Source organism: Clarias gariepinus, chromosome 20, assembly GCF_024256425.1.
Source record: "Clarias gariepinus isolate MV-2021 ecotype Netherlands chromosome 20, CGAR_prim_01v2, whole genome shotgun sequence".
In the NCBI taxonomy this organism is placed as follows: Eukaryota; Metazoa; Chordata; class Actinopteri; order Siluriformes; family Clariidae; genus Clarias; species Clarias gariepinus.
This window is the reverse complement of record NC_071119.1, coordinates 17,354,652-17,378,393: the sequence shown is the minus strand read 5'-3', so window position 1 is coordinate 17,378,393 and position 23,742 is coordinate 17,354,652.

Here is a 23,742-nt window from a genome sequence, read left to right as displayed (position 1 = left end):
TGTTCAGCAAAAATTAATAATAAAGAAATGAATCTTAAAAGGGCCAAAACCATTTGCACTGCTACTAATACAATAATTAAATTACAAATTCTCAGAGAGGACACAAGACATATGCAAGTGAAATTTTTCTTTAATTCCCTTTTTATTTTACTTGCTTGTGTACACTTACTGGCCACTATATAAAAAAATCCAGCATGATGTTGCAGGTAGAATAAAGCGGCAGATGAGTGTTGATACAGTAAAATAAGTAAAATGATATAAAATTATATAAAATGATGATAAATGATGATAATTATTAAAATGGCAAAATGTAATAAAAATGATTGTATCAGTGTTACACTGTGTCAAGTGCTTTGGATCCAGTGAAAAGGGTCTTGACCTTCTTTAATATTTTATTAGGAAAATAATATTTTTGCATGCATTTTGCATATGACTACCCAAAGCTTCTTATTTGCTTTTGTAGAATTTATTAACTAGTGTGTTCTTGTAGCAACAGAACAATGTGTGTTGCTTGTGCCATCTACCTTATGATCTGGCTCACAGTGTTTAATGAAATAAAAATAAAATAAAAAAAACAATACACACTTTAAGCAGTTTGCTGGTAATATTACACAGATGGGCACAATCACATTACCTGACTGTTTACCCAGCTTTTTTCCTTTTTTCCTCATTCGCAGCGAACACTTAACAAAAATCTCTTTCGCCACAAGTAGCACAGACTCAGTGCCCAATGTGACTTATCAGTAGTCATCTGTAGTGTCCAGCCATTGTAAGCCGATTATTGTTTTAAATTAATATTTTCCCTGATCTGACAAAGCTGGTTTTAAAAATGTAAGTAATAGGGAAAAATTGGCATAGTCAGCATAAATCCCAACCTGCCCTGTGCCGACAGTCCAGGCAGCTGCTGGTGGTATTTTATTTTTTTTTTTATCAATAAGGATCAGAATATCAAATAAATATCCAGGACATGAGAAAGGAACTTCGCTTGTCTTGAGAGCAAATGGGGTCCCACTCAGTATTTCTAAAGTATTCTTAAAGTGGCTGATGAATGTATATATAGATGCAAGTAAAAAGGGCTGGGGTTAGCTCAGTGGTTAAGGCATTAACTTACATTTTGTATAGGTCAAGGTCCTGGATTCAAACCCCACAACCACCAAGTTGCCCCTGTTGGGCTCTTGAGCAAGGCCCTTAACCCTCAATTGCTCAGATGTATGAAATAAAAAAAGAGAAGTCGCTCAGGATAAGGGCTGCCAATAATGGTATAAATGTAAAAGCAGGCACTTCAAGCAATGCAAATTCTATGCAAAATACTATAGAACGTTTTGACTGCATCACACCCCCACATCTGGTTCATGGTGTCTGTTGAAAAACAACTCACACACTGTAAGCAGTCATTATCCAATAATCTCCTCACTAAAAATAAAAGGAAATAGTCGCTGAATCAGAGCCGGAGCTGGAACTTTATTGGGGCCCTTGGCAAAATTCTGCTAGAAGGCCCTCCTATCCGCTGTTTCATCAGCTATTTTCTCTTGACACACCTGACACACCAGTCCTTCCACTACAATCCTGCCTCCTACAGTAAAAAGCTTGCTTCAATAAATTGAGCAGAATTAGATATAAATAAGCAATATTTATTGAACTAACAATCTAAAAACAAACAATATGTTAAAGTAGACAAAATATTAACCATATTCATTGGCTAGACTATCTATCTTCTTTCTTAATATGATACATTTAGTGTTCTCTCTATAACCCGTATATATATATATTTTTAACCATAGGCAGGTCTGCACACTGTCATAAGCTTAAATGTCGGTGTGGCCTAGCAATGACCTAGCACTAGAGATATTATGTTTTTCTTGTAAATGCTCTACCTGAAGACACCTTTAGTCATCATTTTATAAAGCTTCCACTGCATTACATAGAAATAAAAATTAAGAAACAATTAATATTTTAAGTAAAAGTTAAGTAGGCTACTCATTGTCTTGTTTTAAAATTATGTGCATTTATAAAGAGTGCCATATTTTCTGCACTGATTCTAACTGAGGTTGCTGCTGAAAAATGCATTTTAGTGTCAACTTTGTAGAGAAAAAAAAATCATAAATGGAAATCTCAACACTTGAATAAAGTTCATATTATACCATGGTGAAGTTCCATGGTATAATAATCAACAGTAAAACAATAGCTATGTTTATTTTTATTTATTTTTTTTTATTAAGGATTTTCAAATAATACAAACACAATCAAACAGACAGACAAACGAACAAACAAACAAACACACCCACCCACCCACCCACAGCGCTGAAAAAATAACAATATGCAATGTACAAGCAAATATAAAACTCTGCCTGCTGAAGTTAAGCAAAGCAAAACATGAGGGGGAAAATAGAAACCTCTGTTAAAATAAACATTCAGAGTTTTTGCAAAAAACAGTGGAGAGGTTTCCAGAGTTTCCAAAATTTGTCCGACCTGTGATTAAGATCATGAGTTAGTTTCTCCAAGGGAAGAAAAGATGACAGCTGGGATATCCACATAGTGATAGTTGGAACCTGGGGAGTGGACCACTTTAGCAAAATGCATTTTTTTGCCAAAAATGAAAGGGTTGTAAACAAGAGCTTGGAGTCCTTGTCAAAAAGGCCTTCAGGAATATGATTCAACAAATACAATGCAGGAGACAGAAAAAAATGTTTTCCAATTATCTCTTAAGTTACAGAGTGAACCCCCTTCCAGAATGATTGGATATTGTCACAGGACCAGAATACATGAAAATATGTACCCCTATGTGCTTTACATTTAAAGCAAAGATTGGAACTGCCCGGATACATTTTGTGAAGACGTACAGGTGTAAAGTAAATTCTATGAAAAAATTTAAAATTTTGTTCGTGTAAAGATACTGAAGTGCTTTTTGGGAAAATGCCTTTACAAATTGTGGTCCAAACTTCTGGATTAAATGATACCCCCAGATCCTGTTCCCACAGTGATTTTAGAGAGTCATAGGCTGAGGAATCTGAGTGCGCTAATAAAGCATAGTACTTAGAGGTGGCCTCTTTAAAAACTTTAGTTGAAATGATGGTTTCTTCCAATTCTGATAAAATAGTACGAAATTTGTTCTGCCTTAATAGGGATTCAAAGAAATGCCGGACCCGCAGGTACTTAAAAAAATCTACAGAGAGGATATTAAACTCTGCTCTAATTTTTTAAATGACTTCAGGGTATCACAAGCCAAAAGGTCTGAAAAGTCAGACACGCCCTTAGAACTCCACTCCGACAGCCCAATACTCCTAATCTGAATTGGAAAATCAGGATTAAATGCCAAGGGAGAATGGACAGAAATAATGTGAGGAATGCCCAAATATTTTTTCACATCTTTCCAAACCAGTAATGTATTATAAATAATCATATTATCAGTGAGATGTTTTATCTGATCGATATTATTAATAAACCAAAGAGATTCTAATCTCCTGGGATAACAAAATAAGGATTCAAAGTCAATCCATAAAGCGTCCTGCCTGTTCGTAATCCAGCTTGTTATAATTTTGAGTTGAGCAGCCCAATAGTAAAGCTGAAAATTGGGCAGCGAGAGACCCCCCAAATCTCTTGGTTTACAGAGTTTAGAGAGACCAACTCTCGGATTTTTATTATTCCAGATATAACGAGATATAGAAGCGTTTAGTGATTTAAAGAAGGATGAATTTAAATAACACGGAAGATTTTGGAACACATAATATAGACGGGGCAATACATTCATTTTTATAACATTGACTCTCCCCAAGAGGGAAGTCGGCAAAGAGGTCCATCTTTCCAAGTCTTTTCTAATTTCTCGAATTAAAGGGGAATAATTTGTCTCAAATAAATTTTTCAAATTGGGAGTGAGAAAAATGCCCAAATATTTAAGACCCCTATCTGAAACCTGAAAAGGACATTGTATAGATGGGTTACGGGGGCAATTAAAGGGCATCGAGACAGATTTTCCTAAGTTAACTTTGTACCCTGACACGGTACTAAACGAGGTTAAGGCGTTCAAAACTGCGGGTATCGAGGATTGTGGATTCTCCAGATATAAAAGTACATCGTCTGCAAACAAGGAAATTACATGCTTTTTCCCATTAACTGTGATACCTGTAACATCTGAATTAATCCTGATAGATTCTGCTAAAGGTTCAATAAATAATGTAAACAATAGTGGTGATAGAGGGCACCCCTGTCTGCAGCCTCTACGTACTGGAAACCCCTCAGACATCAGTCCATTCGTATTGACAGTAGCAACAGAATCTGCATACAGATATTTAATGATATTAATGAAGTTGGAGCCTAGCCCAAATTTTTCCAAAACTGAAAACAAAAAAGGCCACTCCACGCGATCAAAAGCCTTTTCGGCATCCAAAGATAAAATCGTTGCTGGCTTATTTTGGGTATTAAGATAGTGAATAACATTAAGAGCACGACGAACGTTGTCCATACCACATCTAGATCTCACAAAACCTGCCTGATCAGGATTTATAACTTTAGGAAGGATCTTTTCAAGTCTGCGAGCCAGTGCTTTTGTGACTATCTTATAGTCCACATTAAGAAGACTAATTGGTCTATAGGATGAGCGGTCAAGGGGATTTTTATCTTTTTTTAAGAGCAGGCTAATAGAAGCTTGTTTCCAAGAGGGTGGTATTTCGCCTTCCCAAATTTTATTAACAGCAGGTACAAAAATTGGGTGAATTTTAGGCCAGAATTTTTTAAAGAATTCCAATGGGAAGCCATCCGGACCAGGGCATTTCCCGTTTAGCATAGACTGAATGGCCGCCCAGATCTCCTCCACTGTAAAAGGAGCATTTAAGCTAAACCGATCGTCCTCTGAAATCGACAATAATGGAATTTTGCTTAGATAGCCGGCAATGTCTAGGCCTGTCGCTTTTGATTCCGAGCTATAAAGAGATGTATAAAAATCCCTAAAAGTTCCGTTTATAGTTAAAGGGTCTCTTAAAATGTTACCATTCTCATCCCGTATCGTAACAATTGAACGATCATTATTTTGATTTTTTAGTTGGTGAGCAAGCAGTCTACTGGATTTATTGCCAAATTCATAATATTTTTGTTTAGTAAAGAGCAAAAGCTTCTGAATGTGGCTGGTATGGTCCATACTCAGATTGGTTCTTGCATTCACCAGCGCTTTTAAATTTAAAACTGTAGGGGATTCCTTATGAATTTGCTCTAATCTGGAAACTTCTTTTTCAAGCTTTTTCCTATTCCCGTCCCTGACTCTTTTAAGGTGAGAAGTGTAAGAGATGAGATGACCGCGTAGAGTGGCCTTAGCTGCATCCCAAATCATGGCGGAGGATACTGGGGACTCTCTGTTATCAGACCAGAATTGAGATAAACAGTCTGAAACAAAAAGACAAAAAGAGTCACTGTTTAAGAGGGATGTGTTAAACCTCCAGTATGAGGTTCTAGGAATAGTGAAAGCAGGGTCTATCTGCAAATGTACTGCTTCATGATCTGACAGAGTAATATTGTCAATACGACAGGACTGGATCGCATTCAAAAATTGCTTAGGGATAAAAAAATAATCAAGCCGAGAATAAGAATTATGGGGGTGTGAGTAAAATGTATAGTCCCTCACTTTAGGATTTAATTGGCGCCATGTATCTATCAAACCTGTATCTATACATAATTCGTTAAGAACCTTAGATGATTTGGGATTCGATACATTTGCAGACAAGGATTTATCTAGAGAGGCATTCATTACACAATTGAAGTCTCCAGCTAAAAAACCTAGACCTTTACAATAATAATTAAACAATAAAATGATATGCGATATGAAACTAGGCGAGTCAAGATTTGGTGCGTAGACATTTAAAATTGTTATATGATGATTATAAATTGAGCCTGTAATCATAATGAATCTTCCTTCAGGATCTGATTCCTTGTGCTCTAGGCTAAAAGGTAGATTCTTATTTATAAGAATGGCCACCCCTCTCTTATTCTGTGAGTAAGAAGAAGAATGAACCTGACCTACCCAATCTCTCCTCAGCTTTAAACTTTCAGTATCAGACAGTTTAGTTTCCTGGAGCAGTACTATGTCGGGCTTTTGTTTTTTCAGATGAGTTAAAATTTTCTTCCTTTTTATTACATGGCCAATCCCTTGAACATTCCAGGTAACAAGTTTAAGTGAACCAGTCATGAAAAGCAACAGATTGAAAATTTAAATGGCAGAGAGTCAACCTTGTAAAACTAAACCATGAAACACAGTGAACAAAATTGCAGCGCTTACCCATCCCTATTCTGTCCCCAAACGACAGAACAAAACAACCCCTAATGAAGTCACCAAACACATTAAACATACCGTAGTCCTAACTCACCTGAAAGACCACAATAACAACTTAGTCGCCAGAGACAACATCCAAACCCCGGGTTAAATAGAAAAAAACTTAAATCAGGGTCCCCTTTAAATAAATAAAAGAGGTGTGCTTAAAGAAACTGAAATCTTATATGTGTAACGTTTTGAGACCAATAACAGTACAAATAAATTAATAAAAATAAGAGAGAAATTAAAGATAATAATAGTAATTATAATAACAATAACAAATAAGAGGATGGGTTCAGTTTCAACGAGTTGCACAGTCATTCAAAACTGTAAAGAGTAAAGGCAGGGACTCAGTGAAAGTCAAGTCTACGTTCCTCCAATACAAACAAAAACTAATGAAAAAAAAAAAAAAATAAATAAAATACCTCAGTCAAGATTTTCCATGAAAGCGGTAGCTGTCTCGGGACTGTCAAAAAGGCGAATCTGCCCATTATAAAGACAGCGAAGCCGTGCTGGATAAGCAAAGCCTCGATACATGTTACGACGGGCCATTAGTTTCCCCACGGCATCAAACTCGCGGCGTTTGCGCAAAACCTCCGCAGACAGGTCAGAATAAAACCGTAAGCTAGAGCCATTGTAGGAGATATCACGCTTCTTTAAAGCTGCCTTAAGCACCTCTTCCTTCAGAGAATACCGGTGAAATCGAACCAGGACACTTCTCGGAGGCTTGTTCGCCAACGGGCTTGGAGCCAAAGTCCGATGAGCGCGTTCAATCTCCAGCGGCGGGAAGTCAGCAGGTAGGCCGACCAAACTCGGGATGAGATTTTGAAGAAAGGCCGCGAGCGGGGTAGAGCCCTCTGCCCTCTCCGGGAGATTGATGATCTTCAGATTTTTCCGACGTCCGCGGTTCTCCAGGTCATCGACTTTTAGCCGTAACATATCCACTGTCTTTTGCATTGCAGAAAGCCGAGTGTCATGGTTACTGTAACTGTCCTCAGTGACAGAGATTCGGGATTTGTTATTTTTAATCGGGATTTTATGATTTGTTTTCTTATTTGTTATTGTTATTATAATTACTACTATTATCTTTAATTTCTCTCTTATTTTTATTAATTTATTTGTACTGTTATTGGTCTCAAAACGTTACACATATAAGATTTCAGTTTCTTTAAGCACACCTCTTTTATTTATTTAAAGGGGACCCTGATTTAAGTTTTTTTCTATTTAACCCGGGGTTTGGATGTTGTCTCTGGCGACTAAGTTGTTATTGTGGTCTTTCAGGTGAGTTAGGACTACGGTATGTTTAATGTGTTTGGTGACTTCATTAGGGGTTGTTTTGTTCTGTCGTTTGGGGACAGAATAGGGATGGGTAAGCGCTGCAATTTTGTTCACTGTGTTTCATGGTTTAGTTTTACAAGGTTGACTCTCTGCCATTTAAATTTTCAATCTGTTGCTTTTCATGACTGGTTCACTTAAACTTGTTACCTGGAATGTTCAAGGGATTGGCCATGTAATAAAAAGGAAGAAAATTTTAACTCATCTGAAAAAACAAAAGCCCGACATAGTACTGCTCCAGGAAACTAAACTGTCTGATACTGAAAGTTTAAAGCTGAGGAGAGATTGGGTAGGTCAGGTTCATTCTTCTTCTTACTCACAGAATAAGAGAGGGGTGGCCATTCTTATAAATAAGAATCTACCTTTTAGCCTAGAGCACAAGGAATCAGATCCTGAAGGAAGATTCATTATGATTACAGGCTCAATTTATAATCATCATATAACAATTTTAAATGTCTACGCACCAAATCTTGACTCGCCTAGTTTCATATCGCATATCATTTTATTGTTTAATTATTATTGTAAAGGTCTAGGTTTTTTAGCTGGAGACTTCAATTGTGTAATGAATGCCTCTCTAGATAAATCCTTGTCTGCAAATGTATCGAATCCCAAATCATCTAAGGTTCTTAACGAATTATGTATAGATACAGGTTTGATAGATACATGGCGCCAATTAAATCCTAAAGTGAGGGACTATACATTTTACTCACACCCCCATAATTCTTATTCTCGGCTTGATTATTTTTTTATCCCTAAGCAATTTTTGAATGCGATCCAGTCCTGTCGTATTGACAATATTACTCTGTCAGATCATGAAGCAGTACATTTGCAGATAGACCCTGCTTTCACTATTCCTAGAACCTCATACTGGAGGTTTAACACATCCCTCTTAAACAGTGACTCTTTTTGTCTTTTTGTTTCAGACTGTTTATCTCAATTCTGGTCTGATAACAGAGAGTCCCCAGTATCCTCCGCCATGATTTGGGATGCAGTGAGTGCTATAATGAATTTGGCACGTGCAGGAGACAGCTGTGCCCGCATTACGCTTGGATTCTGCATGACACTCAACTTCATACTTCATGTCGGAGGGAGAACGCTTTTGTGGCGTTAAGACTTCACCCTGAGAAATGAGGTGAGCTAGGGCGACGTATTGGGGTGGAATGGCTCCCCAGTCTTATTTCAGCAAGGCTTGGACAGTTTCCAATTTATAATCATCATATAACAATTTTAAATGTCTACGCACCAAATCTTGACTCGCCTAGTTTCATATCGCATATCATTTTATTGTTTAATTATTATTGTAAAGGTCTAGGTTTTTTAGCTGGAGACTTCAATTGTGTAATGAATGCCTCTCTAGATAAATCCTTGTCTGCAAATGTATCGAATCCCAAATCATCTAAGGTTCTTAACGAATTATGTATAGATACAGGTTTGATAGATACATGGCGCCAATTAAATCCTAAAGTGAGGGACTATACATTTTACTCACACCCCCATAATTCTTATTCTCGGCTTGATTATTTTTTTATCCCTAAGCAATTTTTGAATGCGATCCAGTCCTGTCGTATTGACAATATTACTCTGTCAGATCATGAAGCAGTACATTTGCAGATAGACCCTGCTTTCACTATTCCTAGAACCTCATACTGGAGGTTTAACACATCCCTCTTAAACAGTGACTCTTTTTGTCTTTTTGTTTCAGACTGTTTATCTCAATTCTGGTCTGATAACAGAGAGTCCCCAGTATCCTCCGCCATGATTTGGGATGCAGTGAGTGCTATAATGAATTTGGCACGTGCAGGAGACAGCTGTGCCCGCATTGCGCTTGGATAAAGGAGTACAAGCTAGGCCAGGTGGTAACGTCACTGCTCCCAGAGTGGTTCCAGTGGTGGCTAAGTCCTGGGGGATTCCTGTCTCCTTAGATGGCCATCCAGCTCAAGGGATCTGGAGAGGTCATCTTCTCGTGTGGCACATCAATTGCCTCGAAACAATAAGTATTTCGGGCCCTGAAATACTCCCTCCAGCAGTCAAGAGGTTAACATGTCCTAGCACGGATGGACAACGCTATGACAGTCTTGTAAATATTGCCTGGGCAGACTAAGCTCCGCTACCGGCATACGCCCTGACTGATGGGGCTAGTGGAAAGCACCCCTTAGTTGCCGGCTTATTCGCGGGCCTCGTCAGCCTTTCTATGGTGCTTAGGCTTTGCCATTGGCTAGCTAGAGCTATTCTGCATCCTCACCCACACACTATCTTCCGCAGTTGTTCTCGAAGCCTCTGTCCTCTGCCGTTACAGCTATGGTGCAGTAAGACTTTAAATTACTGTGTCTACTTAATGCTCTTCAAGATTTACAGCACACCACCTCACTAGCCAGTGGCGTAAATCAGAGCAGGAGGCCGTGTATGTCAGGAGGCCGCAGCCGAAGGGCAACCGCCACTGGACGAATCGGGTGAGAGATGCTAGTGTCCTGGCCTATAAGGCGTGTGGCAGACCTCGGCTCTAGTGTTTAGGCCCATTCGACCAGGAATCTTGCCTCATCAATTGCTCTGGCAAGAGGGGTTTCCAAGTATGTCATGCGGCAGGTTGCCTTTTCCGCAAGACATCTGTCAGGCTTCATACAAACCGGATTTCAAAAAAGTTGGGACACTATACTAATCGTGAATAAAAACTGAATGCAATGATGTGGAGGTGCCAACTTCTAATATTTTATTCAGAATAGAACATAAATCACGGAACAAAAGTTTTAACTGAGAAAATGTATCATTTTAAGGGAAAAATATGTTGATTCAAAATTTCATGGTGTCAACAAATCCATCCAACAAAAGGCCATTTTCACCACTGTGTGGCATCTTTCCTTCTACTTACAACACTTAACATTCCTCTTTATGATGCGCCAAATGTTCTCTATGGGTGAAAGATCTGGACTGCAGACTGGCCATTTCAGTACCCGGATCCTTCTCCTACGCAGCCATGATGTTGTGATTGATGCAGAATGTGGTCTGGCATTATTAGGGTCTTCCCTGAAAGAAAAGACGTCTGGATGGGAGCACATGTTGTCTGCATTGATGGTGCCTTTCCAGACATGCAAGCTGCCCATGCCACACGCACTCATGCAACCCCATACCATCAGAGATGCAGGCTTCTGAACTAAGCGTTGATAACTTGGGTTGTCCTTGTCCTCTTTGGTCCGGATGACATGGCATCCCAGATTTCCAAAAAGAACTTTGAATCGTGACTCGTCTGACCACAGAACAGTCTTCCATTTTGCCACACTCCATTTTAAATAATCCCTAGCCCAGTGAAAACGCCTGAGCTTGTGGATCTTGCTTAGAAATGGCTTCTTCTTTGCACTGTAGAGTTTCAGCTGGCAACGGCTGATGGCACGGTGGATTGTGTTCACTGACAATGGTTTCTGGAAGTATTCCTGAGCCCATTCTGTGATTTCCTTTACAGTAGCATTCCTGTTTATGGCGCAGTGTCGTTTAAGGGCCGGGAGATCACGGGCATCCAGTATGGTTTTACGCCCTTGACCCTTACGCACAGAGATTGTTCCAGATTCTCTGAATCTTTGGATGATGTTATGCACAGTTGATGATGATAACTGCAAAGTATTTGCAATTTTTCGCTGGGTAACACCTTTATGTGCAACATTGTGGGAATTGGTGATCCTCTACCCATCTTGCCTTCTGAGAGACACTGCCACTCTGAGAAGCTCTTTTTATACCCAATCATGTTGCCAATTGACCTAATTAGTGTTAATTGGTCTTGAGCTCCTCGTTATGCTCAAATTTACTTTTTCCAGCCTCTTATTGCTACTTGTCCCAACTTTTTGGGGATTTGTTGACACCATGAAATTCGAATCAACATATTTTTCCCTTAAAATTATACATTTTCTCAGTTTAAACTTTTGTTCCGTTAATTATGTTCTATCCTGAATAAAATATTAGAAGTTGGCACCTCCACATCATTGCATTCAGTTTTTATTCACGATTTGTATAGTGTCCCAACTTTTTTGGAATCCGGTTTGTAGTTGGATGCCAGGCTTACGGGTCCTCGAGTCAGCATCCCAGAATTATGTCTAAGACTCCTTGGGGGACTGTGTGCACACTTCACAACCCTGGGGGTCCAGACACTTGCAGTGCGGCGGAGTGGGTTTTCTCATTCCCATAGCACTTTCGCGCAGCATCGAGTGTAGCTTTTGAAAGGGAATGTCTCGGGTTACTTTGCTGTAACCCTGTTCCCTGAAAGAGCGGGAACGAGATGCTGCGCTCCAATGCCGCACTGCATGCATGACTGGACTTCCTTCAGACAAAATTGACCTGGGGATGTTACCGGTTCATGCCTATTTATAACCTCCAGGTGCACCTAATCGAGTGACGTCACCTGACCGAGGTTATACATACCAAAATGTTTGCCATGTTTGACACACACGTGCTTCACAACCGGTCATGAGAAACGTTTTCCAAAACGCTTTCGCGAAGCATCTCGTTCCTGCTTTTTCAGGGAACAGGGTTACGGCAAAGTAACCCGAGACATTTTTCTTTCTCTTGCGCTGCAAAGTGTGTGTTATGTGTGTGTGAACCGGCACGGTGTCAAATTACGCGCGCACACACATAACACACGCACTTTGCAGTGCAAGAGAAAGAAAAACGTCTGCGGGTTACTTTGCACACACACACCTCTGTCTCTCTTGCTGTGTGTCAGTGTTAGAGTGTGTGTGTGTTTTTTTCTTTCTCTTGTGCTGCAGTCTGTGTGTGTTGTGTGTGCGCACATAATTTGACACCACGCCAGTTCACACGCAAATACACATACACACGTTCTTTTTCTCTCTCGTCTTCACTGTGTGTCAGTGTTTGAGTGTGTGTGTTATGTGTGTGTTTTTCTTTTTCTTGCTCTGCAGAGTATGTGTGTTGTGTGTGTGCGCTCTCGTAATTTGACACCGAGCAGGTTTCGCACTCACACACTCTCTTTCTCTCTCTCTCGTTGTTAGTGTGTATCAGTGTTTGAGTGTGTGTGTTATGTGTGCGCGCACGCATAATTTGACACCTACCGGTTTACTCTTTCTCTCTCACACCTTTAATGTGTGTGTGTGTGTGCGCGTGTGTGTGCGTGTGAAACACAGAGGGGGTGCGCTTGCACACACACATACACACTCTGCAGCGCAGGAGAGAGAAAAACACACACACAGAGCCTGTGCGCATTAATGGAAACACTTATCTGTCGGGATTTATTTTTACTTTTTTTAAGGTAACGTGCAGGTTAATTTTTTTTATTTTTACTTTATATTTTGTGTTAATTATTATTAGTAGTAGAAGTTTCAATATAACCAGAGTGTGTATAGTTTTTGACTCACCCATGTTCAAGTTCAAGTAGACTTTATTGTCACCTCAACCATATACAGTTAGTATACAGTGAAACGAAACAACGTTCATCCAGGACCAAGGTGCTACATGCAACATAAATTTACAACATAAATTAACAGAAAAAAACTAGCTAACTAAGAGGCCTAGTTAGCTGGCTAGCGGAGACAAGAAAGGTTGACCTGACAACATAAATTTAACAACATAAATTACCAAAAACTAACTAGCTAAAGAAGACTATCTACAGGTTGTTGTTTTTTTACAGACAATATAAAGTGCACGTGCAAATGTGCAAACAAGAGCAACAAAGTGACAGTGTGACAAACACGACATAAGATAACATAATAATATGGTGTTGAGATGATGAGTCGAGGTAGTAGAGAAACAGTAAATGTTCATTAATGTAGCAGCAGGAATTAAGAAGTTAGTGCAAAAAGTAATCCAGTAATTAATACTGTGCAAAAGAGCAGTTAGAGTTGGTGTATACGATAGTTTGTTAGTGAGGGTCAGTGTGTTCGCGCTTGTGTTGATTAGTCAGTCCAGTCTTAATGTTTTGAGGTAATTAAGTTAAGCTGAGTGATAATGTTTGTGTGCGCGCGAGTGTGTCTGTGCATGTGTTGATGAGTCTAGTCCCTTTTTGTTGAGAAGACTGATGACTTGTGGAAAAAAGCTATTGCACAGTCTGGATGTGTGTGCCCGAATGCTTCGGTACCTGCCATCTGGAAAAAGGAGTGTGAAGTGTGTGTGTGAGAGGGGTCTGTCCGATCAGCTACAATGCTGGTGGCTTTGCGGATGCAGCGTGTGGGGTAGATGTCTTCAATAGAGGAGAGAGAGACCCCAATGATCTTCTCTGCTGTCCTCACTATCCGCTGTAGGGTCTTGTGGTCCGATATGGCACAATTCCCAAATCAGACAGTTATGCAGCCGCTCAGGATGCTCTCGATAGTTCCCACCAAGGTCGTGTCATCAGCAAACTTTATGATGAGTTTCGAACTGTGTGTTGCTACACAGTCGTGAGTCAGCAGTATGAACAGCAGGGGACTGAGCACACAGCCTTGTGGGCCCCCAGTGCTCAGTGTGGTGGTGCTGGAGGTGCAGTTCCCGATCTGTACTGACTGAGGCCTTCTGGTCCGAAAGCCCAGGATCCAGTTGCAGAGGGAGGTGTTCAGGCCCAACAGGATCAGCTTCCTGATCAGTTGTTGGGGAATGATAGTGGTAAATGCTGAGCTGAAATCTACAGTGGTGTGAATACTATTTGCCCCCTTCCTGATTTCTTATTCTTTTGCATGTTTGTCACACAAAATGTTTCTGATCATCAAACACATTTAACTATTAGTCAAAGATAACATAATTGAACACAAAATGCAGTTTTTAAATGATGGTTTTTATTATTTAGGGAGAAAAAATATTAAAACCTACATGGCCCTGTGTGAAAAAGTGATTGCCCCCCTTGTTAAAAAATAACTTAACTGTGGTTTATCACACCTGAGTTCAATTTCTTCCCCCAGGCTTGATTACTGCCACACCTGTTTCAATCAAGAAATCACTTAAATAGGAGCTACCTGACACAGAGAAGTAGTCCAAAAGCACCTCAAAAGCTAGACATCATGCCAAGATGCAAAGAAATTCAGGAACAAATGAGAACATAACTAATTGAGGTCTATCAGTCTGGTAAAGGTTATAAAGCCATTTCTAAAGCTTTGGGACTCCAGCGAACCAGAAAAAGAACATCATACCAACAGTAAAATATGGTGGTGGTAGTGTGATGGTTTGGGGTTGTTTTGCTGCTTTAGGACCTGGAAGGCTTGCTGTGATAGATGGAACCATGAATTCTACTGTCTACCAAAAAATCCTGAAGGAGAATGTCCACCCATCTGTTCGTCAACTCAAGCTGAAGCGATCTTGGGTGCTGCAGCAGGACAATGACCCAAAACATACCAGCAAATTCACCACTGAATGGCTAAAGAAAAACATAATGAAGACTTTGGAGTGGCCTAGTCAAAGTCCTGACCTGAACCTATTGAGATGTTGTTGCATGGCCTTAAAAAGGCGGTTCATGCTAGAAAACCCTCAAATAAAGCTAAATTACAACAATTCTGCAAAGATGAGTGGGCCAAAATTCCTCCAGAGCGCTGTAAAAGACTCGTTGCAAGTTATCGCAAACGCTTGATTGCAGTTATTGCTGCTAAGGGTGGCCCAACCAGTTATTAGGTTCAGGGGGCAATTACTTTTTCACACAGAGCCATGATGTTTTTTTTTTTTCTCCCTAAATAATAAAAACCATCATTTAAAAACTGCATTTTGTGTTTACTTGTGTTATCTTTGACTAATAGTTAAATGTGTTTGAATATCAGAAACATTTTGTGTGACAAACATGCAAAAGAATAAGAAATCAGGAAGGGGGCAAATAGTTTTTCACACCACTGTATGTACATCATTTGAACGTATGTGTCCTTATTGTCCAAGTGTGTAAGGGGAATGGAGTCATCCATTAAGCGGTTAGGAGGGTACGCAAATTAAGGGGTGCAACAGGGTCTTGATGTGTCTCATGACGAGCTGCACGAAGCACTTCATGATGGTGGGTGTAAGTGCAACGGGACGGTAGTCATTGAGACAGGACACAGAAGACTTCTTGGGCACGGGAATGATGGTGGTGGCCTTGAAGCACGTGTGAACAATGGCGCTGCTCAGAGAGATGGTGAAGATGTCGGTGAGAACATCTGCCAGCTGTTCTGTCTGGGATGTTGTCTGGTCCAGCAGCTTTACATGGGTTGACTCTGCGTAGAGTTTTCCTCACATCAGCTGTGGTGAGACACAGCGGCTGGTCGTTCAGAGGAGGGGTGGTCTTCCTCGTTCTGCCTGTCGAACCGAGCTTAGAAGTTGTCACAGGCAACCGTGTGTCGCTGCTGTCTATGAAGTGGTTGTGGATTTTCTGGGCGTGTGTGCGTTTTGCCTCTCTGATGGCCCGAGAAAGTTTGGCCCTTGCTCTTCTAAGGGCCACCTTGTCTCCCGCTTTGAATGCAGAGTCTCGGGTCCTAAAAAGTGCACGCACTTCCTCAGTAATCCACGGTTTCTGATTGGGACGTAAGATGATGCTCTTGGAGACAGTGACGTCATCGGCGCACTTGTTGATGTAGCTGGTCACTGATGACGTGTACTCCTCCAGTGAAGTCGCCGTAAGTTGCAGCCTCCCTAAACAGTCAGTGTTTTCAAAACAGTCTTGAAGAGCAGAGATGGCTCCTGCTGTCCAAGTTATTTACCTGCTTCAGAACCGGTTTTGAATGCCTGACGAGTGGTCTGTATGCTGGAATTAGCATAACAGAGATGTGGCCTGAGGTGGGGGCGGGGCTCTGCCCAATATGCACCGGGGATGTGTGTGTAAACACAAAAGTTTTCCCCTCTCGTTGTGTCCACATATTGATGGAATCTAGGAAGCACTGACTTTAGATTTGCATGGTTTAAATCTCCAGCAACAGTAATCAATCTATACAGGTGTGTATTTTGCAGTTCACTGATCTTTGTATACAGTTCCCATAGCGCTTTCTTAGCATTAGCGCTAGGTGGAATGTGCACCCCAATAATTAAAACAGTGGTAAATTCCCATGGTAAATAAAAAGGTCTGGATCGAACAGTCACAAACTCCACCAGCGATAAGCAATAACTAGAAACTAGCACAGAGTTCTTGCACCATTTCGTGTTGATGTAAACACAAAAGCCGCCACCGCGAGTCTTACCGCACAAAGCTGCTTTTCTGTCGGCGCGAAACGAGGCTAGCCCATCTAGCTGAATAGTGTTGTCCGGTACTCTGTCACTGAGCCATGTCTCCGTGTAAACAAAGACACAGCAGTCTCTAACCTAACGCTGTGTAGCCTGCTGGGGTCAGATGTAGTCCAGTTTATTGTCCATGGAGCAGACGTTGGATAAGATGATGGACAAGAGAGCTGGTCGGCTAGGTTTGTTTTTAGCTAAGCACAGACTCCCGCCCGCTTGCCGTGCTTTCGCTTCTTCGCGCACAGCTTCCGATGTCCCCTTCTCCGGCATCAGGCAACCCCGAGGCTTCAAGGCCTGGTTCACGCAGCAAGCCTAAACACATATGTGGTCATAAGTGTCAGGGGTGGGGCTAAATAGCAGTAAACCCAATTGCAGACAAAGCCTTTCTGAAAGCTTTATTGCAAAGGCACAAAGAAGGTTTAGCATGCAGGCGCAGCAGGAGATGAGTTGCGTGTTTGAATGAATGGGATGAATAGGTGAATACCCTATGACAAGAGAGAGAAGGCATGACGATGACTCCACAACCCCAGAAGTGGAGTGAAAGCAGATCTCCAAAAGAGCGTGAGTATTTGGATAAGGCAGCTTGTGCGCACAGGGCCTGATGTTTAAAGTGCGAATATGGGAGAGAATGAAATGCCTGGGCATGCCGGCAAAACACTCTTGTCCGTTATTCGCAAATACCTGTGATCACAAGCATGCACACACACACAGATTGCGGGGGATAGCCCTAATCGAGGTCAGAGGGACAGGCAGGGTCGTACCAGTTGTCCAGCAAAGAGAAAAACCAAATCCAGAAAGCACGCACCGAAATCACAGTCCGTAATGCAGGCGAGGTCATACACAGAAGCAAATCCAACCATAGATAATAATCCAGAGGGCAAGGGACAAAATAAGATACTTCAGCAGTAAATTGATTTCTAAGCTACTATTTAATAGCGTGCTGGATTGCCAATAGGTTACAGGTGCATGAAGAAGTTAATTAGCTAAACTCATGACCTGGATGTGCTTGGCTGATCGGGATGGCTCGTGACAATAAGAAAACCAGTTGTTAGTGAGACTAATTAGAAAAATTATGTCATTTTGTCATTATGTCATATTGCCACCAACGGGTCAGAAGTACTCCGTTTATCGACTCTGGTGCCGCAGGTAACTTCATTGACTTATCTTATGCCAAAAAACTGGGGGTGAAGTTGGAAGCGTTATCCCAGCCGTTTTGAATCACATCAGTCGACGGTTGGCCTCTCTCCTCCAGCCCCATCATGACCCAGACTCAACCCATCACCCTCATCATCGACCAGCACCACGAAACGATCCGGTTTTACCTCACCTCCGTCTCATCACCACCTATTATACTCAGATACCCTTGGCTCCTACAACATGACCCGTTGATCTCCTAGACCCAAAACCGGATCTTACAATGGGGGCTTCGGCTGGGACGTGCTCTAGGGAGTCCGAGACCCCCGACGTCAACACCAACGCCATTCCAGCCGCCTATCCGGACCTGGCTAAAGCCTTTTGTAAGCAACGCGCTACCCACCTGCCGCCTCATCGACCTTACTACCTTGCAATAGATCTTCAGCCTGGTTCTGTCCCTCCCCGCGGCCATCTCTACTTGCTGTCCACCGCCGAAATGCAGGCGATAGAGGAGTATGTGTCTGGTGCTCTTCGTCATGGTACCATCCGGCCCTCCTCATCATCTGTCGCCGCGAGGTTCTTCTTTGTGAAGAAAAAAGGCGGTGAACAACGCCCATGTGTCGGGGGCTCAACAACATAACTATCAAGGACCAACACCCTTTGCCTGTTACCAACTCAGCCCTGGACGCCCTCTCTGGTGCCACCATTTCCATGAAGTTGGACCTCCGGAGCATCTACAACTTGGTGCGTATCAGAGAGGGTGATGAGTGGAAGACGGCCTTCATCACCCCCACAGGACACTACGAGAACCTAGTCATACCGTTTGGACTTTGCAATGCACCAGCAGCCTTCCAACGCTTCATCAATGATGTTCTGATGCTTGGCCGGTGGGTATTCGTCTGCCTAGATGATATACTCATCTACTTACGCACCCCTATAGAACATATCCAACACGTCAGAGCGGTGCTAAAGAGATTGATCGCCCACCAACTGTACTGTGAGTTGGAAAAGTGTACTTTTTACGAGCATTCCACCACGTTCCTGGGTTTTGACATCTCGCCCCAGGGTGTGGCCGTGGACCCGCAGAAGCTAGAAGTTGTGCGTCATTGGCCCCTACCCAAAACCCTCAAGCAGCTTCAACGATTTCTCGGTTTGCAAACTTCTATCGTCGCTTTATCCGGGGCTACAGTACAGTTGCGGCCCCTTTAACCGCTCTGACACAACCATCAGCTCAGTACTTTTAACTCAACCCTGCTGCCATCTCGCCTTCCACAAGCTTTGCCGCCAATTCACCACCGCCCCTATTCTCCTTTATCCAGATGCAAATCAACCGTTCGTTGTGGAAGTGGATGCCTCGGATGTGGGCGCTGGGGCCATTCTATCCCAACAAGGTCTAGATCAGAAGCTGCACCCTTGTAGCTTCTTCTCCAAAAAATTTGACCCCACCTCCATCTGGACTGATCATCAAAATCTTATCACTATCCGTAACCCAAAAGAGTTGAACCCCAGACAGGCGCGGTGGGCCCTGTTCTTCAAACAATTCAACTTCCATCTGTTCTACCGCCCGGGGTCCAAGAGCACCAAGGCCGACGCTCTCTCACGACAACATGAAGAGGACACCCCCCGGCCAGATTCCGCGCCTGTCCTCCCTTCATTCAAAATCATCGGCCCACTCCGTTGGGAACTGGAGACAAGGGTTGGCCAAGCACAGGCGGCGGAGAACGAACCGGCAGGTGTGCCGCCTGGACGACTCTATGTACCCAACGCCGTGAGGAATGAAGTCATCCAGTGGGGTCACTCCACTCCTCTTTCCAGACACCCAGGCACCCAGCGCACCCTTCAATTCATCCGACGCACCTTCTGGTGGCCATCCATGGAGGCCTTCTGCCGTCTGATCAACTCCACCTGCAGCCTCTCATCTGGTTATCATCCCCAGACTAATAGTCAGACGGAGCGGACCAACCAACAACTGAAACGCGCTACCTGAGATGTTTCGTAGCTGATTGCAAGCGCTCCTGGGCCCGCCACCTCACTTGGGCGGAACTTTCTCACAATCTTTACGTGTCCATCGCCACCAAGTTAAGCCCATTTGAGGTGTGCCACGGTTGACGTACCTTTGGCCCAACATTTGGTCCGCAGGTGTCGACAGGCATGGCGCCAAGCCAATGCAGCAATTCAACGAGCCAACACCCACTACATCGCCCAACATCGCCGTCGACACCCACCGGGACGATTGTACCATGTAAGTGACAAAGTCTGGCTGTCTACAAGGAATCTGCATTTCCGTACAGAATCCAAGAAACTCTCACCCAGATTCATCGGCCCATACCGCATCACCCCCCGTATCAATCCTGTCACCTACCGGCTCCAGTTGCCTGCGGCGCTCCAGATTCATCCAGTATTTCATACCTCCTAACGCAAACCCTTCATCACATCACCTATGATGACTGTCATACACACTCAATCCGCGTCCGACACTAGGACCCGAACCAGGAAGTATTAAAGGGGTAAACAAACTATGGAACATTGCTCAGTCATTGAGTTTCGCCCATGTCAGTTCAGGCTGTTCGTCTACCAATTCGTGAGTACTCACTTTTTTGGGTTTTGCTTTCTGATTTAAGTGTGTGTTTATAGGATGCGGGTTAAATTTGTTTGTTTTTCGCTTGCTCCCTTTTGTGAGAGTCCTTAGACTAATTTGTGTGGTTATCCTGCCTACTCGCTTGCTTCCGCGTTTGGGTTTACCATCCACGCTACAAAGGGCTAACCGCTAAGCTAGGTCTTCTGGTCACTTCAGGTTAGTTCGCTTTGACAAATTTAAAATGTGCATTGGACATGTTATAAGTCCAATGCACAATACATTTTTTTTTTAAATATTTGTGGCATAGCTGCCCACTTTTCAGAAAAGCTTGGAGTGAGAGGTTAAAAATTAGGTCTTGGTTTTGCACAACTGCAAATATAGCGCCCTATTGCTCATACACCATACACCTTACCCTGCATTTTCTAGGGAGACAGAGAAAATTACAGTATCTGCATTGAGCGTAATTATACACAAAACAGTGCATCAATATTTATATTTACAGCAACATTCAAGGAATAAACATGATTAAAAGAGAATCCTACAAAATACATGGAATATTATGTGTAATGTATGACGCCTCCAGCATATACTCGTATTGCTGAAGCTCAGAATCAAGTCATAAAATAAAAACAATTGAACAGATTGAAAATATATTCACACATTTAACTGTGAAGTCACACAAAGTGAAACTACAGATGAAAACTACTAAAAAAGAAATGCAAAAAGTAAAGCTAATAATAATAATATTGTGGCGTGGGCGGGGCGGCGGCTGACGACCAGCATGCCTTGCGGGGATGTCGGTGTGTGTTCACCATGTTGGGGAAAGGTGTTTGGGTTGGTGGCTTCGGCCCTGTTTGTGTGAGGGGTGTGTGACGTGTGAAATGTGCTCCAGTTCAAGCTAGTGCTGAATTGGATGTAGGCTCCTGAGTGAAGGTGCTGCTCATGCCTTACATGCTGTGTGCTTAATAAAGTACTCCCAGCCATTGCATTGGGTAGCAAATAAGCTCACTCGTCTCTCCAGCATTCTTCCCGGCGTAAAAACGCTACATTGGTGTCAGAAGTGGGATGGAGAATAACGGGTTCGAGCGCACAAAGGAGGACCTTCTAAAAATCCAAGCGGGCCGCCGAGTAGCGGAGCGACTACTCACGCAGAAGAAGCGCTTTTCTGGCGGAGCTAGCGCGAGCACACCACGTCAACCAACGCGGAGCGGGAAGCAGAAAATCCCGGCGCTGGATCTCGGGGCGGAGGCTGGCACTGCGCAAGCGCCGGAGCAAGATACAGCTCCGTGCGCTGTTAGCCGGCAAAGCGATCTGCCGCTGCGCGAGGCCGAGCGCGCTGAGCCCATATCGGCGGCACATCGCGGCGGAAGAGCCGAGCGACCGCCCGCACCTCAGTGGCGCTCGGTTCGTGAACCTAGCCGGGGACAGGGCTACCCGTCGCGGCTAGGCAACGAGCAGCTCTCCGACGTTTCGCGGCGAGGCGACGGCGCGGGTGACCGTAAGGAGGCGCTGTGCGAGGTCGAGCGCGCTGAGCCCATAATGGCGGCACATCACGGCAAAAGAGCCGAGCGACCGCCCGCAGCTCAGTGGCGCTTGGTAGGTGAACCTAGCCGGGGACAGGGCTACCCGTCGCGGCTAGGCCTCGACACCGCTTCCGAGATTCCGCGACGACGCCGAGGCCAGGGACCGCCGGACTATCACTGCAACGTTCTCAGGCCGGAGGGACAGCCGGACTACCGCTTCAACGTCCTCAGGCCTGAGGGACAGCGTACACCAGCAGCCGCTAAACTAGCGCTGGGTGGACGGTTGGGGAGCCCCGCGGGGCTTTACATCGATTGTGTGCCGGACGGCGTCTTACTGCGGGCACTCGTGGACACCGGCTCCACTGTTTCCCACGGGTTGTGGAACTGTGAACCGCTCATCGCCAGGCAGAAGGGCCCCGCCCAGCGCTCGCGGGCACCGCGCAAGACTTTTGGGTGGGGGCACCTATGGGGCGAATGGGCGTGGACACTCACAGCCAGCTCGGCTCTCCGATGTTATCTACCGGGTGCGGTTGGCAGGGCGGGCACGAGTTTTGCCCCACCGGGACCGTCTTGCGCCTCCATAGCCGCACGCCGGGGAACCATCGAACTCTGGAGGCCGGACCGCCTCAGGACTACATTCGCGTTCACTCCTCACCTGCCAAAGGACGCCGGCGTTCCCACCGCCAGCGCCGACCGCCTCCACGCCTCCGAAACGGAGTTCGTCATGGTGACCAGGGACGGTCACAGCTCGGGTGGGGGCAGTGTGGCGTGGGCGGGGCGGCGGCTGACGACCAGCATGCCTTGCGGGGATGTCGGTGTGTGTTCACCATGTTGGGGAAAGGTGTTTGGGTTGGTGGCTTCGGCCCTGTTTGTGTGAGGGGTGTGTGACGTGTGAAATGTGCTCCAGTTCAAGCTAGTGCTGAATTGGATGTAGGCTCCTGAGTGAAGGTGCTGCTCATGCCTTACATGCTGTGTGCTTAATAAAGTACTCCCAGCCATTGCATTGGGTAGCAAATAAGCTCACTCGTCTCTCCAGCATTCTTCCCGGCGTAAAAACGCTACAATATTATTAATAATCAATTAATGGAGAAAGCACAGTCAAAGAAGAATCATTATTGATACAAAAGAAAAATGAATGAAAAATGAAGATCCTAAATATTATAGTGGTATTGTGCTGTATGTACAGTATGATTATGAATCTCTCTCTCTCTCTTTCTCTCTTACTCACACACACACACACACACATGCATGTGTGGGAATGCAATTTTCTCTTAATTGTTTTTATTAGCTTATTGCTTTTATTATTTTATGAATATTAAAAGTGCTACATGATTAAACGCAATGCAAGTATGTTAGTGTCACTATGAATACTGACGTGTATTTACCCCTTTGAATAATATTACATCACTGCTCACAATCTTTTTTAATCAGGTGCAAATACATGCAGCTTTTGGGTGTGATTGTCCTGACACACCTGTAAATGTGCATTAGTTACAACTGAATTGCGCGAGTATTATTCTTTGCTTGGAGAGAACAAAGTGGAGCCAGCTTTGCCAATATCTTTTTTCTCTTTGCAAGTGTTTTTGTAAATGAAATGATATTGTAGCAACTAAGGGGGGTGATGTGCTAGGGGGTTGATGTGCTACGCCCATGGCCAACAGAGCAGCGCTTGAGTTAAGAAACAAAATAAAATCTTCAATAATAATTTCAATTAAATTTTATTTGTATAGCACTTTTAACAACGG